Source organism: Pimephales promelas, chromosome 25 (genome assembly GCF_988280905.1).
Source record: "Pimephales promelas chromosome 25, fPimPro1.hap1.1, whole genome shotgun sequence".
NCBI classification, from domain to species: domain Eukaryota; kingdom Metazoa; phylum Chordata; class Actinopteri; order Cypriniformes; family Leuciscidae; genus Pimephales; species Pimephales promelas.
The window spans coordinates 2,202,582-2,218,562 of NC_142793.1; the positions used below are offsets into that span (position 1 = coordinate 2,202,582).

The 15,981-nt window shown below is 37.8% G+C and overlaps 1 protein-coding gene across 2 annotated transcripts in view; it reads left to right on the plus strand.

Moving 5' to 3' along the window:
* The window catches only part of mafb (MAF bZIP transcription factor b), a 128,267-nt gene that overhangs the window by 49,331 nt on the left and 62,955 nt on the right, over positions 1 to 15,981 (plus strand). The window contains exon 3 of one of the 2 annotated variants that reach the window (XM_089127982.1): positions 13,082 to 13,100. The exons of the other annotated variant lie outside the window; for it this stretch is intronic. The gene's annotated coding sequence lies outside the window, so the exon portion shown is untranslated. Of the gene's footprint in view, positions 1 to 13,081; positions 13,101 to 15,981 lie in introns of those variants that run through there. 2 annotated transcript variants of the gene reach the window in all.

A 15,981-nucleotide genomic window follows, 5' to 3' on the forward strand; every position in this document is an offset into this window, starting at 1 on the left:
TAGCTCCGCTTCATGTCGCTCGTCTCTAATTAGCGCGAGCGGAGGAAGGGTAATTTATAGAGAGAGACGAGTCCCTTTGTTAGGATAACACACTGCAGGTCTCTGGAGGAAGCAGTGCATGTGTGTGTGTGAGTGAGTGTGTCCTCCACCTGAGCTGACCTGAGCACACGTGCTTGAGAAACATCTACACCTCAGATCAGCTGATCGATGTCTGAATCCATAACGCCTCTTTTCTCAGGATGTTATGAGCCATCAGTCATCGTTCTCATGCAGGTGTTCCCGCGAGCGCATCCCTGTAGTGCACTCGGCTCCTGTATCGAGCAGACGCCGCTTTAAAGCCGAGCCGGGATCGGTGTTTCGCTCGCAGGAATACAATATTCCAATGCTTCCTTTAATCCAAATGTTTAGACACACACATTAGCTGTCCTGCGCTCGAGGTGGTCTATAACGCTGGGAGGAAGATATCCGCTAGCGCTCAGTTCTGTCGTCTGGAAAGCAGCTTCCTAACCGCACAAACACCAGTGTTGGGGAAGTTCACTATCTACATGAACTAGTTCAAAGTTCAGATTATTATTGCCACAGCCCATATACAACCAACAATTATGTTATCGACCTCATCATAACCCGTTTAAATGATCATACGACACCTCATGTGGTGTTTCTGACGTCACAAACGACCTTTTAACCAATCAGATCAACCTGTGATCATCAACCAGTGGATCTCTGAGTCAGTGGAGGCGGGGCTCATTTGCATATTCATAGATCCGTGCATACTAAATGAGGCAAGGCACCTCAACGCTCATATTAAGGCCTGTTTATGTGTGTTTGGCCTGGAAGTTCATGCAAACAAGAATATGTGCGGATGTTCACTGGAACAATGGTTTCACTAAACACGATTTGAACTTGCGAACATAGTTGGCTTATTCTCTCAGGAAACGCAGAACAGTTTGTCATTAGCTTAAGCTCAAAATATAGTGTGTTTTGTCCCGAACACTTAGCAGAACGCACAGCCCTTCAGTGAAGGCGTGTTGTCGGACGGACGCTCGACGTGTGCGCGCTGGACGGCTTCATCTGCCTTCAGTGTCTGCACTATTTCTCTTATCTCCAGAAGTTACGAGTGTTAAACCGGGCCGTGAACTCTTTAATCTAGAGTTGTGTGAGCTCTGTGGGTGTTTGTTGTTTTTATTTGACTGTTAAACCACAAGCTAGATTGTGCGAGTTAATTGTAGAGTTGGTTTCACACTGTCAGCCATCTTGGAATTTTTCGCAATGCATTATGGGATCAGCTAAAAATGGAAAGTTGTCATTTAAAGGTTGATAACTATAACTACAAAGTTTTAATAGTCAATCTAAATATATGAGAAAAGGGGAAACCACTACTGAGATAATGGAAACACAATAATAACGATTAAAACTCTGACAGCCAATCAGAATCTGCTCTGCGTTTAAAGCGACAGCTGGTGTTTATGATATCAGCATCAGTGTGGATAAGGGTTAGGGTTTAATGTCCATACACGTGAATATCACTATATAATGTTTGGAGATACCGCATAGATTCTCAAAAACACTGTGTCGATATTGATTTGTGTTATTTACTGTGGTGACTGTTTTTCTGCAATTAGAAACAAACAAAAAAAGAAATATCGCAAAATATTGTGATATATCAACACATTCTCATCCCAAAAAGTCATATAACTGACGTATTGGGACGTATTTTGACCATACGTCAATATTCGCCTTTTTAGGGCCCCCTTAAACGTCGGTAGATGGCGATCCCGGGCCGTCATACGACTGACGCTTTACCTTTAACGTCAGTTAGGTTTAGGGTTAGGTTTAGGTCTGGGGTAGAGTTAGGATCCCATAACCTCATCTACCGACGTTTAAGGGGGCCCTAAAAAGGCGAATATTGACGTATGGTCAAAAGACGTCCCAAAACGTCAGTTATATGACTTTTTGGGATGAGACTGCGCTGTATATGTATCGTATCACCAGATTATTGGTGATAAACAACCCTAGTGTGGATGCAAATTTAGTGATTATTTTAGAAAATGGTTCTGAAAAACTAAATTATGACCTTTACAAGAAATCTTGACTGGAAAACAAACTCGACATGTTTCTGAGTTTGAGGCCTATAAGCAGCATCTCTCTCTCTCTCAGTGTGACATTTCCTGACCCGAAGGAAGATCACAGCTCCAGTCTCCTATCCATCTTCACAGCCTCAATATTCAATCACTGAGCTAATTGCACGGAGGAGAACACAGTTAAAATCATGGCTCGGCTAATAGTCTTTCGGGAATAAATGTGGGGAGTGTTTTAAAAAAAAGACCAATAATATCCTTGTGAGAACGTGAAAGATTCAAATGATGGAAGTTTACTGTTTTTTTCAGGGTCATAGACCGTGACCGCCTAAACCCTTTTATTTAAATTATTTTTAAGTAATAGTTTATGCAAAATTGAATTTTTTTTTCTATTATTCATATAGTTTCCAATTAATCATACATACATTATTACGATTGTGTAAAATGCAGTATGCATCAGTTTATGAACAGTATGTCCTGACTCATTCTGCTTGTGTTTCAGTAATGTGTGTGTGTGTGTGATGCTGAATTTGGTTGTCTTCGCGGGACACATTTAGATCCGCCCGTGGCGATTGACTCTACATATCTGATCACTAAGCGTCCCGCCATTTGAAGAAAAGACTATGAATAGTAATTTCATTACAATGATCCCTCCGTATCCGACATTCTCTCCTCCGACTGCGGAAATATCCGTCTCTCTGAGCCTCGTAAGCCGATCTCTTCTTTACCGGACTAATGTAGGTTGTGTTCCATTAAAAAGCTTCTGTATACGTCCGCCCTCCCAAGTAATGCCTTTGTGGGAAGCATTGATCGAGAGCCTTTCACACACACACACACACACACACACACGCAGCTGGCAGTGAAGTGTACCAGAGGATATCGGGACGTGGCTCTTCTGTGTAGAAACCCCTGGAAAGGCGGCATTGATTTCGGCCCGGGGAGAGGTGTGATTGATTTAAATGTGATTTCCTATTTCCTATCTCTTAATTGAAATAAACTATGAAGTTTGCTGCTATCAATAGACTGTACTGTAAATAGGCGCGTAATGCCTGAGGGTAGGATTGAGTGTCTGCGGTAAACATGCGTTCTGGAGTAAACCGGCCTTTATTTCGGCCTTTCTGTCCTGGACAGGTTTTCTCAAAGTTGCCAACACACATTCTTCCAGTGACGTTAACAGAACCAGTTTGTCTTTAGTAACGTTCACAAAGCATGAGCACCAAAATTACATTAAAAAAATTCTGTGTATGTGTGCCTTAAAATATCTTGAATGTAACTCAACACCCTTGCCTCATTTAGTGTGTGGTTCTATGAATATGCAAATGAGCCCCGCCTCCACTCACTCACTCACTTAAGGCCAATTTATACTTCTGCGTCGAGGGTACGCCGTAGTGTACGGTGTTGGCTACGCACGTAGGCGACGCCGTTATGAGCATTTATACTTCTGCGTTCAGGTCTTGTTGCTCTGCAGTACTGCTCCGAAACGCTAGTTGGCGGCGGAGGGTTTTAATGTTCCAAAAATAGCAATAGCAACTGAAAGAGAGCTTATCATGTTGGAGTTGGAGCTTATTGAGGTGGAAAAACTGAAACTGCGAAATTACAAAAACTGAAAGGCAGAAATAAGAGAAGACGTCAGAGGAGATGGTACGTGTGGAAATGCGTGAGATGGTACGTGCAGAAATGTGTAGGAGGAAATGTGATGCTACCAAGCCGACCAATCACCGATCTTGTGGTCTGCGTCGTCGCGACGTGTAGTTACATTTTTGAAGAGGTGAGCACCGGCGAAGGGTACGCGATATGGGACGTATGCGTATGCTACGCCGTACCTACCGCGCGCACCCTATGCAGAAGTATAAATTGGCCTTTAGAGATCCACTGGTTGGCGATCACACGTTGATCTGATTGGTTACAAGGTGGTTTGTGGCGTCAGAAACACCAGCGATTTCACACCGTGTGTTTGACACTGTCTTTGGTTCACTGCAGTTTTAACGGTGCGTTCACACCAGACGCGAATTGCGTTACGCGCGTAAAATATTCCTGCGGCGCAAATGAGACGTGAGCGCGGCACAGAAGACGCGAACGCCTCATTTGCGTGTCAAGTTCGCGCAAATGGCGCGAATTGAGCGTCTGGCGCATTAAGCACGTTACGCGCGAATGATTTAGTTTGTGCTATTTGTGCACTCTGACGCGAATTCGCGTCTGCCGCCCGAGTTGAAAAATCGGAACTTTTTTTAACACATTTTTTTAACTTTTTTTAGTTAATAACGTTTGAAGGCTGGCTGGCTCTATTTATCAGCAAAACAAAAAGATGGATGAGGGCGAGGGTGATCCAAGCGCAGCTCCTGGAGCGAGCAAATGGTGAAACTCGCCAAACGGTTCGCCTCTGGAGGGTCCGGTGGACACAAATATGGCGACAATGATCCCCACGCCGCTGTTCTGCTCTCCAGAGAAAATACGGTGACTCTCTCGATGAAAGCTCGGTCAACATAAAAAAAGATGGCGCTAATGGATTTCGGTTTTGACGTGCGAGACGCGCGTAAATTTCGCTTCAAAATTTTGATTTTACACCCGTCAATTTCGCTCTTGACGTGCGAATTAACACAAAAGTGGTCAAGCGTCGAACTAGACACGGTAGACGCGAATTTGCCGCACTATTCGCGTCCAGTGTGAACGTAACATACTCAGCGATGCTGTCGACTTATGAATTTACACATGGTTTGTGTTAAAGCTAGGGGTGTAATGGTACATGTATTCATATTGAACCGTTTCGGTTCGGTATGCATACAAACTGAACGATTGCTTGGACCATTTTTCCTGAAGTCTCCAAACCGTGACTTTAAAACGTACGTACCGAATCGTGATTTTTTTGTGTACCGTTACACCTCTAATTAAAGCATATTAAAAACACCACATAGAGACATAAACAACAATAAAATTCACAACAGGGGGACTTTATATATATATATATATATATATATATATATACATTTTTTTTTTTTTTTGGCTGACCATAAACAAGAATAAAATAACATTTTTAAAACATTTTAAAAACTGTCCAGAAATACTGTTTCCATAATGTAATGGGAACGCTGGTAAAATGCTCTTTGAACACGTCTTTGTCAGCTGGGCTGGACCTAGTGTCTTGATCTTGTCCAAAACCTCTTCTAATGTGCGGTTTAATTGGTTGTTTGTGCAGCTCAGGAGTGTGTGTGTATGACTCCGTCCGGTGGCGTACAGAAAGCGAGTTTGGCAGGCGAGCGAGGAAGACAGAAGCTAGCGTGTTCTGCGGCGTCCGGCTATAAATAGGGGCTACAGAAGGACCTCCCGTCGCGCATGTTCTGCAATGCAGAGCAGCTCAGTGGGAATGCTGGGAAAATGAGTCCAAAGCTGTCTGGATGTGGACATGGGGCATGACTGTGTCATGAGGAGAGGCTGTCAATGACATTACCGAGAGCCGGAGAGTCATTTCTGTGTGTGTATTCCTGCCAAAACGTCCCAGTGAGTGTGTAAAGTGAAAGATTCTGGGAGGGAAGGAGACTCTTGGCTAATCATGAATTATGAACAACAAACAGCAAGCTCTTTGTTTGGAATTAAACACATAAAATGTCCCTACTTCCTGACGGATAGGATGAAATGGGCATCTTGAGGCTTCACACCTGTGTCTGTGACAGTCTCCGTGAGATGAAGAGAGCGCTAACACTGTTAGCCGGTCAGAAACTCTGCGGTCACTCATGTGTCACGCTCGAGTCGGTGGACATGTCTTCAGAGGACCGGGTCCACACTAGACATGATCGTCAATGTGTTACGCCATCGTCTTGTTTTCTCCAAGTGCACTGTACAAAAAAAAAAGTTGCTGACTTAAATTTGTACGTGCAATCAACTTATAAGTCATTAAAGGAGTAGTTCACTTTTAAAAAAAACTTTTGCTGATAATTTACTCACCCCAATGTCGATGTCCACATCTTTCTTTCTTCAGTCGAAAAGAAATTAAGGTTTTTGATGAAAACATTCCAGGATTTTTCTTAGGGATGCACGATATATCGGCCACATTATCGGTATCGGCCGATATATGATCATTTTTAATGTTAGCGTTATCGGCCCAACAAGAACATTTAGCCGATATCTAAATGCCGATAAATAATGTATTATTTCCTTCAGCTGAGGCACTTAAGATGCGCACTGTTCAACATGATGCTTTTAAATTGCTTGAAATATGATTAAAATCACTTTAAAAAAAGGAAAATCCAGTTAAAGTGCAAAATATGCAGCGCAAGTCTGTCATATCGGCTACACAACATTAAAATAAGCACATCATAATTGTGTTTGTGTCTTGGCTTTTAATGAGGAGACTTTTTTTATAATCAGTCTCTCAAAAATTGTCAAAAAATTTGAATTTAGACTTATCGGCCAATATATCGGTTATCAGCTTTCAAATATTAAGAATTATCGGTTATCGGTATCGGCCAAAAGTGTCATATCGGTGCATCCCTAATTTTTCTCCATATAATGGACTTCAATGGGGTCCAAACGGTTCAAGGTCCAAATGAGAGTTTCCGTGCAAACTGCAAACTGTTCAAAGGGCTTTAAACGACACCAGATGATGAATGAGGGTCTTATCTAGCGAATCGATCGCTCATTTAATAAATAAATAACAAAGTTTAAGTTTTATAAGCTCAAATGCTCGCCTTGCTCTGTTCTGTGATGCGCTTTCGTGACTCTCCTGTTCGAACTCGTTCATCAAAATGAGCAAATCTTTTTCCGAGTCATGACTCGAAGGGTCCTTGATAAGACCTGGTGTTCATCGTCTGGTGTCGTTTAAAGTCCTTTGAAGTTCCACTGAAACTCTCATTTGGACCTTGAACCGTCTGGTTCCCATTGAAGTCCATTATATGGAGAAAATCCTGGAATGTTTTCATCAAAAACCTTTTTTTTTTTTTTTTTTCGTCTGAAGAAAGACATGGACATCTTGGATGACATGGGGGTGAGTAAATTATCAGCAAAAGTTGTTTTTAAAGTGATCTACTTCAACTTAAGTTACATTAAACTGACTATAGTTGAATCATGTATAGTTTATAAAATGGTAAACACTGTTTAGATTCTCAGTAGAGGTGAAAAGCTCGCAAATAAAATCCTCGCAACAAAATGTGAAATGTGAAACATGACATAAACATGTCACGACTTAACTAGATGGCGATAAACTAGTGATAAACTTGACATCTGAATAAAGAAATATGAAATCTTCCGTAATGTGATGTTTTTTTAATCCAAATAGGATATTCTTCGGTTAATAATAGGCAAGACATATTCATTGGGATTTGAATAAATTATATTGGATTGGCTTGTATAATTTTGCCCCGCCCACATGTCCTAGATTACATCATCAGAAATGAAAAGCTGTTAAGAGGAAGAGAAAGTAATTACCCTGTGATGGGGAAGGGGGGTTCATGAATAACTGCATAGACGAGTCGCTCAAGGTCACTTTTGATTTCATGTTTTATGTTTTTTTTTCTCATATTGCAATGATTTTTCTTTACATTAACATGCAATCTCAGTTGACCAGTGCGGTGTCCTTCGATGTTCTCCCTCTGCGGTGTGTGTGTGTGTGTCCTCTCTCCGCTCCTCCTCCAGGTGGGATGTGTGTGTCCCAGCAGATGATGTGATTACGGCAGCACTGGCCTGGCCACCTCTTCACCTCCATACACATTTGTGTCACTCTCTCTCCGCCAGCATCACTGTCTTTATTTCATTACGGCGGGGAGCGGCCGGCCCCGGGGAGGTCTGTGTACGCCCTCTTATAGTTGTCTTTCACCACGCTCCTTCATTTCAGACTAATAACACACATTAATAGCAAACTGCAGTGTGTTTCTGTGCTTCCTCACAACAATTTAGCTGGGTGACAGCAGTTAGCACAAGACGTCACAACCATTTCTGTTACTACTATGAAATCATAATATATTAATCTGAGATCTCCTTCAGACAGTACGAGAAGCTGTTTTGAATCTTTCTGACACGTACTGTATTTGATTTTAGCGACTTTAGAAATGGTACAGTATGTGGGCTGAAACTACTGTAGTGACCATGCTCATTTTGTCAAAAGGCAAGAAATTTCCAACAGCAACCAGCAAAATGATTGCTTTGCACAAGGCCTGGGTATTGACATAAACTTCATGATTCGGTCTGACTCTGATTCACAGGCTTGCGATTCGATTCATGGATTAATTGGATCCTCTCAGGTTCACTTATGGCAAATTTCCTTAGTTTAAAAAAAAAAATCTCTTTCAACTAATTCTGTAAAATATACAGGGAATCACAGCTGGTACATCACTATAGTAGTACAGGTTAAAATGAACTGATCTGTAGGCTATACCTGTTTTTATTATAATAACATTATAATAATACATTTGAATGACTTAAGTTTATACTTATTTGCTTTTGTTTGTATGGTCTGTCATAAAACATGATGGATTTATTAAAAAAAAACATTACATATTGAAGAACAGCTGAAGTGAAAATACAATGAATATGCAATATAGTGAATACTGTATATTTAGCAAAATGCTCCTGTCTAGAGTTATTTTTTGGGGATAAATGTGACTGTATGAATTAAACAAACAAAAAACAATTAACTAATAGATATCAACATACTTCCCTTACAAGTTCTTTAAATATCTGATCTGATTTAATATGCACCAATATCCATATATTTCTAGAAAAAAAATCTGTGAAAACATTGGATGAAGTCTGAAAATTAGAAAATACTGTTAACAGCCAGAATACATGGAATAAATATAGATAAAACTCAAAATTTTGATGTTTAAAAAGCTAGTGAAGCAAGAGAAAAAAACTTTTATTTAGATAAGATAGAGAAAATTTTGAGAAAATGGCCTTTAAAGAAATGTACGGTATTTGAAATCTACAGACACAAATATACGGTATGACATTGTAACAATAATTTAATGACAGTGCTGTTTTAAAGAATAGGGTAAAAAAAAAACTAATAGATGTCACCAATACCAGTTTATTGATTAAATTTATTGATTGAGAATTGCAAAAAAAAAAAAAAATGTATTACAAGTTCTTTAAATATGTGATCTAATTAAATATGCACTAATATACATATATTTCTAGAAAAAAAAATCTGAACATTGGATGAAGTCTGGCTCAAATTCTTGTTCAATTTTTTAACGTATTCGAGTCAAAGGTTTTTACTGAGGGGATTTTGGATATCTTTTTGTATCACTCCATAAATTAGAAAATAAAAGGAGAAAACAGGAAAAAAAATCTTTTTTTTTGTAATAACTTGTTGTATAAAATCAGGCAAATTAAATATGAACAAACCCCTCAGTAAAAACCTGGAGAATATAGATGGGAATAAAACTCTAAAATTTGGTGTTCATAAAGCTAGTGAATTAAGCAAGAGAAAAAAACTTTTATTTAGAAAAAAATAGAGAAAAATTTGAGAAAACGTCCTTTAAAGAAATGTACAGTATTTGAAATCTACAGACACAAATAGACGGTATGACATTGTAAGCTGTTTTCAAGAGTATAGGGTAAAAAACAATTAACTAATAGATCAAAATACTTCCCCAGTTTATTGATTACATAAAGAATTGCAAAAACAAATGTATTAAAAGTTCTTTAAATATCTGATCTGATTTAATATGCACTAATATCCATATATTTCTAGAAAAAAAAAGAAAAAAAACATTGGATGAAGTCTGGCTCAAAATCTTGTTCCATTTTTTTCAACGTATTCGAGTCAAAGGTTTTTACTGAGGGGATTTTGGATATTTTTTTGCATCTCTCCATAAATTAGAAAATACTGTTAACAGCCAAAATACATAATAAACATTGATGGGAATAAAACTCCAAATTTTGATGTTTAAAAAGCTAGTGAAGCAAGAGAAAAAAAAACTTTTATTTAGAGAAAATAGAGAAAATTTTGAGAAAATGGCCTTTAAAGAAATGTACGGTATTTAAAATCTACAGACACAAATATACGGTATGACATTGTAACAATAATTTAATGACAGTGCTGTTTTAAAGAATAGGGTAAAAAAAACAACAACTAATAGATGTCACCATACCAGTTTATTGATTACATAAAGAATTGCAAAAAAAAATGTATTACAAGTTCTGTAAATATGTGATCTAATTAAATATGCACTAATATCCATATATTTCTAGAAAAAAAAATCTGAACATTGGATGAAGTCTGACTCAAATTCTTGTTCCATTTTTTTAACGTATTCGAGTCAAAGGTTTTTACTGAGGGGATTTTGGATATCTTTTTGTATCACTCCATAAATTAGAAAATACTGTCAAAAGGAGAAAACAGGAAAAAAATATTTTTTTGTAATAACTTTTTGTATAAAATCAGGCAAATTAAATATGAACAAACTCCTCAGTAAAAACCTGGAGAATATAGATGGGAATAAAACTCTAAAATTTGGTGTTCATAAAGCTAGTGAAGCAAGAGAAAAAAACTTTTATTTAGAAAAAAATAAAGAAAAATTTGAGAAAACGTCCTTTAAAGAAATGTACAGTATTTGAAATCTACAGACACAAATAGACGGTATGACATTGTAAGCTGTTTTCAAGAGTATAGGGTAAAAAACAATTAACTAATAGATCAAAATACTTCCCCAGTTTATTGATTACATAAAGAATTGCAAAAACAAATGTATTAAAAGTTCTTTAAATATCTGATCTAATTTAATATGCACTAATATCCATATATTTCTAGAAAAAAAAACATTGGATGAAGTCTGGCTCAAATTCTTTTTTTCTACGTATTCGAGTCAAAGGTTTTTACTAAGGGGATTTTGGTTCTCTTTTTGTATCACTCCATAAATTAAAAAATACTGTCAACAGGAAGAAAAAAAAGGAAAAAACAAACAAAAAAAAAAAAACAATTTGTTTTGTAATAACTTGCTGTATAAAATCAGGCAAATTAAATATGAACAAACCCCTCAGTAATAACCTTGAGAATATAGATGGGAATAAAACTCTAAAATTTGGTATCCATAAAGCTAGTAAAGCAAGAGAGAAAAAAAAACTTTTTATTTAGAGAAAACTTTGAGAAAACGTCCTAAAGAAATGTACGGTATTTGAAATTGCTATAAAAGATAGTAAAAGTGTGTTTGGGATGTTTTCTTTCCACCAGTCCTAAAAACACTTTTATGAAAACCCCAAAAGTGCAGAATCTCAGAATTGAGAGGTGCATGAAACCCCCGTGTGTCTCGTGTTAGTTTTCAGCTTGTGTGTGTGAGCCGGATTTAGGAGCGATGTCACGGTGGGCGGAGCTACACAAAGTAGAAACCAATCGACTCTTCTCTGCCACGTCTCGCATTCGGCACCGGACAAACACTGTAACGCCCGTTTCACACATACTCCGTTTACAGTGCGTATGCGGTGAGTGTTGCGGTGCGTATCCGGTACAGGAGCCGCACGCGCTAAAGTGCTTTCACATATGCTGCGTTTGCATTGCGTGAGCTGTACCACAAACACTCGCTATTTTTATTTCAAAATCAGAAGTTATGCAGCAATAGCGTGACCAGTGACCACCAGTCCTGTTATCCCAGTCCTGTTTTCACGTCCTTCCTGGCCGTTTTTTATAAAGTGATGTCCTGGTTTAAAAAAAAAAAAAAAAACGCTGGAAAAGATCAGCTTTATAGCAAAATATAGGAGATGAGCAGACAAGGAGGATGAGGAGGAAAAACAGGATAAAGAGGAAGGAAACGAGTTCGTTTTTGTACGTTTGTGAGAGGTATTTTTGTTCAATTTGAAGGTATTTCTTTTAGTTAATTAATATATTTATTTTTCTAATACAGAAGAGACATTATTTTTTAATCATTATTTCATTCATTATTTTTTAAACCAACCTGTCATAATAAAACATGTTGAGTATCCTAATTATGAAATTAATAAGGCATCTTTGAGTAAACTTCGAGTATCATTTGTTTTCTGGGCCATGTGTCCTGGTTTTTGGTAATCAAAATATGTTCACCATATGCAGTAACTTTTTTTAAAATAAAAGTTTTGCCATGGCTTTGCGATTCTCTTTTACAAACTTGAATGGACGCATGCTCGTTTAAACACGATTTAAACAACGAATGTATACAATTCCATGCATTACTTGTATATTAAGATGTCTTAAAGTAAAAATATGAAACAATTAAATACCTTTATGGAGAGATTACTACATTTTATTGAATTAAATGCATTTATGGTGAAACTACTACATTTCGAGGTCAATCTGAGTTCATTTTGACCACGAACCGTGCGCTGTCACTTTATTTCTGCGTTTGCAGCACAGCAGAAATAGACTCGATACGGAAACGATCTCTGCACTGCTGTATACGCACCGCAACTGGAACGGATCGACGGACTGCATCCGCGTGCAGTGTGAAAGCTCTAACCTGTTAACATGGGTACGGAAAAAAATACGGACCGCATACGCACTGCAAACGGAGTATGTGTGAAACGGGCGTAACACTGCGCTCAACACGCGAGTTCAAGACCCACTCCACTCACTTTGACTGTCCTTTACGATAGTGGTTCATTATTTCATTTCTGCTTATTTCTGTGTCTATGTCCTTCTTAATTACATGTCCTGTAAGACACTGAAGGTGTTAAGAAGCCTGTGGTGTATTTCCCAAGGTGCCAGACGGTTTCCGCTATGGTGCGTCTCCACTCGTGCTCGGCGTGAGAAGCAGCTAGTTTGTAATGCTAAAGAACGCTGTACACAAAAGAGAAACGAGCCCATCCTCCCATAAAGCATATTCCCCACTGTCCTCCACGCAGATTTGTGGGAAACACAGGCAGACGAGGTGGAGGAGGAGGGGGAGCCGAATTCCCTGAGACTAAAGAATCAATATGCAGGAGCGGCGGCCGGTCATTTGTATGCTACATGTGAGCCAGGGCTTGGAGAGCCAGAGACAGGAGTTAGAAAAGCAAAGGTTAATTTCATACATCAACTTCCATCTGCATATTTCTTTCCACAGGAGTGCCGTGGCCTTTGTGCGGGGCTGCTTTTTCTCCGTGTGCTCGTGTTTTACTGTTCCCGGATCTGCGTGCACGGCTGATTTGAGATAAAAGTTGAATGGAGAGATATAAACATGGATTACGCTTCCTCCTTAAAGAAGATGAACAGTCACGGTTCACGTTTAGAGGCCATTTGTGCGTTGTGTGTAATGTTTGTGAGCAGGGGCTCGTTACTTTATTTAATTGAGTGTTGTGAGTACTGAATATGATGCTTTCGGATATAAATGCTGGGTTATTAAATCACAAGTTCCAGAACAACTGGTTATTATCAAGAGTTTTATAATAGATCATTTAAATTGCTCGTCATACTGTGAAATATTGTGGAAAATAATTATTACACTTACAGTAGAGTACAATGGTTTTTCAGTAGGTTTCTGGGTATGGTAACATGGAAATATTACAGTAATGTTTCAATATCATGCTCTTAATCAAAGCACCATGATAGTGTCCACTGATACCATGACTTTACCTTCGTAAAAAAATAAATATAAGTTTACTATTTGAACGTTCAGTTTTTCAAATCCAAAAAAAGAAATAATAATAATATTTCAGGAATATTGCTAAACCAGCCTAAGGTGGGTGGTTTGCTGTTTTAACACTGTAAAATCTGGCATATGAAATATGAATATATATATATATATATATATATATATATATATATATATATATTATTTTTTTTGATAAAATATTGTACCTTTAGACAAAATATAATAAGAAATCTAAAGATAATTTGATAGTTTGTGTAAGTCTTTTTTTGTCGAGACACCAGTATGGCTTATATGGGTTTTATATATTGAGAATATGTGGGAAAACAGCTCAGATTTATTCCCAAACTGAGCAGAAATATGCTGCAGATGCTGATATTAATATGGACAAGGAAGATTAAATTCTGTAATCTAAATCAATGAGAACTTTATAACAGTACAGCAGATACTTACAAAAAATGATCACTCTATATCTGCCAATAATATGTCTTAGTAAGATAATACTTATATGCTTAGTTTTATGATCAAAACTGTGTAGTTTTTTAAACATAATGCAAAACAATGATGATTGCAAGATGCTATGAAAACATTATTTCTGACCGTTTCATTCACAGCATCCAGATTTTTAAAAATGTTTCAAAACGAAAAAAAAATGTTTTTTTTTTCTTCATTATGTGAACATTAAGAATATATTGCATTTTATAAACTTTACGGGAACGTTACTTTTATAACAAGTAGTAATTTAAAAAAAAAAAAAAACATTCTACTAAAATTATCCTGAAAAAAAAAAACCACCCATGAAGACCAGATAATAATGAAATATATTTATTTATATATATTTTTTTTTTACAAAAATAATATATGGATAATCAAGTAAAGCTAAAGTGTTAATCTTGAAATATTACTAACAGTATTATTGTGTTTCCTTGATAAGATGAGGTGAGATTAGACAGCAGAGACGCGCGAGGCTCGAGCTGAAGGAGGACTTCTACTACTATATACAGTATAAAAGACTTCAGCTAACTGTGTAAACTCTCAGTCAGAGACAGAAGGACTGAAGGAGATCGCGAGACGCAGAGTCATTGGTCCTGTTGACCATTTTGAGACCTTAGAAATGCTTGTGTCAAATACAACACTTAAGATGGGTTAGTTTGTGGCCTGACCAAGCGTGTGCTAGCTGGTTTCCCAGTGCTGCTGGTCAAAAACCATCAAAACCAGAGCAGCTGGGGCAGGCCAGACCACTTCACTTAGCTAACCACTGCAGGCATAAAGAGATATGGAAACAAATACACAATTTTTAATGCTTTTGTAATAAAAATGTACATTTTCCATGTTTCCAGCTGGTGGCATATGAGCGTAGCAAAACTGCTAGCGTGCGCTAGGCATGGGGCCGACGACTGACTGACGGCTGTCCACCAGTGTACGGTGTCATCAGTGAGTGCTAGCGCAGCGCTAAATGATAAACATCAGTAATTTAAACCACACAAGGGCGGAAAAAATTCTAGCCTGAGACGCCTTTCCGCACTGTCAACAAACTAGCGCTCCTCTGTTTAGCCCGCGCTACACCCCTTCAAGGAAACAATCAAATATTCATACGATATTATCCTCCCAGAATGAACGGCCCGTGATTCACGCCGCTTGTTTAGCTTTGGGAATTTAAATGCCAGAGATATGAATAGAGAGCATTTTTATGTATGATAGCATTGTAGCGGCTGGCCTCTCACCTCGAGCGGTGTTCGTACACAGCGCTGTATTAACTAGCGTAATAGGTAATTTGAATGCTAACAGAGCGAGATTAGCTTTGGGATATGTCTCAGAACGGACAAATGGAAGTTATTTCTGGAATAATAAATCTTGATATGCATCTGTGTTCGTGGAGAATGGCGTGTCTTATCAGAGAAAAAGCAAGGATGAATAAATGTGCTGTATATTATTTTTCAATGTGTGTGTGTGTTTTATTTAAAGCTAATACTATATTCATCAACTCTGGATTCTGCTTTTAATGGATTCTTTAGGCAAAGCACTAGATGTGTGAATCTAATGGCTATAATTTGTACAGCATTTTCATTTTATTTACTCTCAGGATTTATTTAGTCCTACTGTATTTGAGTTATTTAGGCCTACTGTATTTGAGTTATTTAGGTCTACTGTATTTGAGTTATTTAGTCTACTGTATTTGAGTTATTTAGGTCTACTGTATTTGAGTTATTTAGGTCTACTGTTTTTACTGTATATGAGTTATTTAGGTCTACTGTATTTGAGCTATTTAGGTCTACTCTATTTGAGTTATTTAGTCCTACTGTATTTGAGTTATTTAGTCTACTGTATTTGAGTTATTTAGTCTACTGTATTTGAGTTTTGTAGTCCTACTGTAT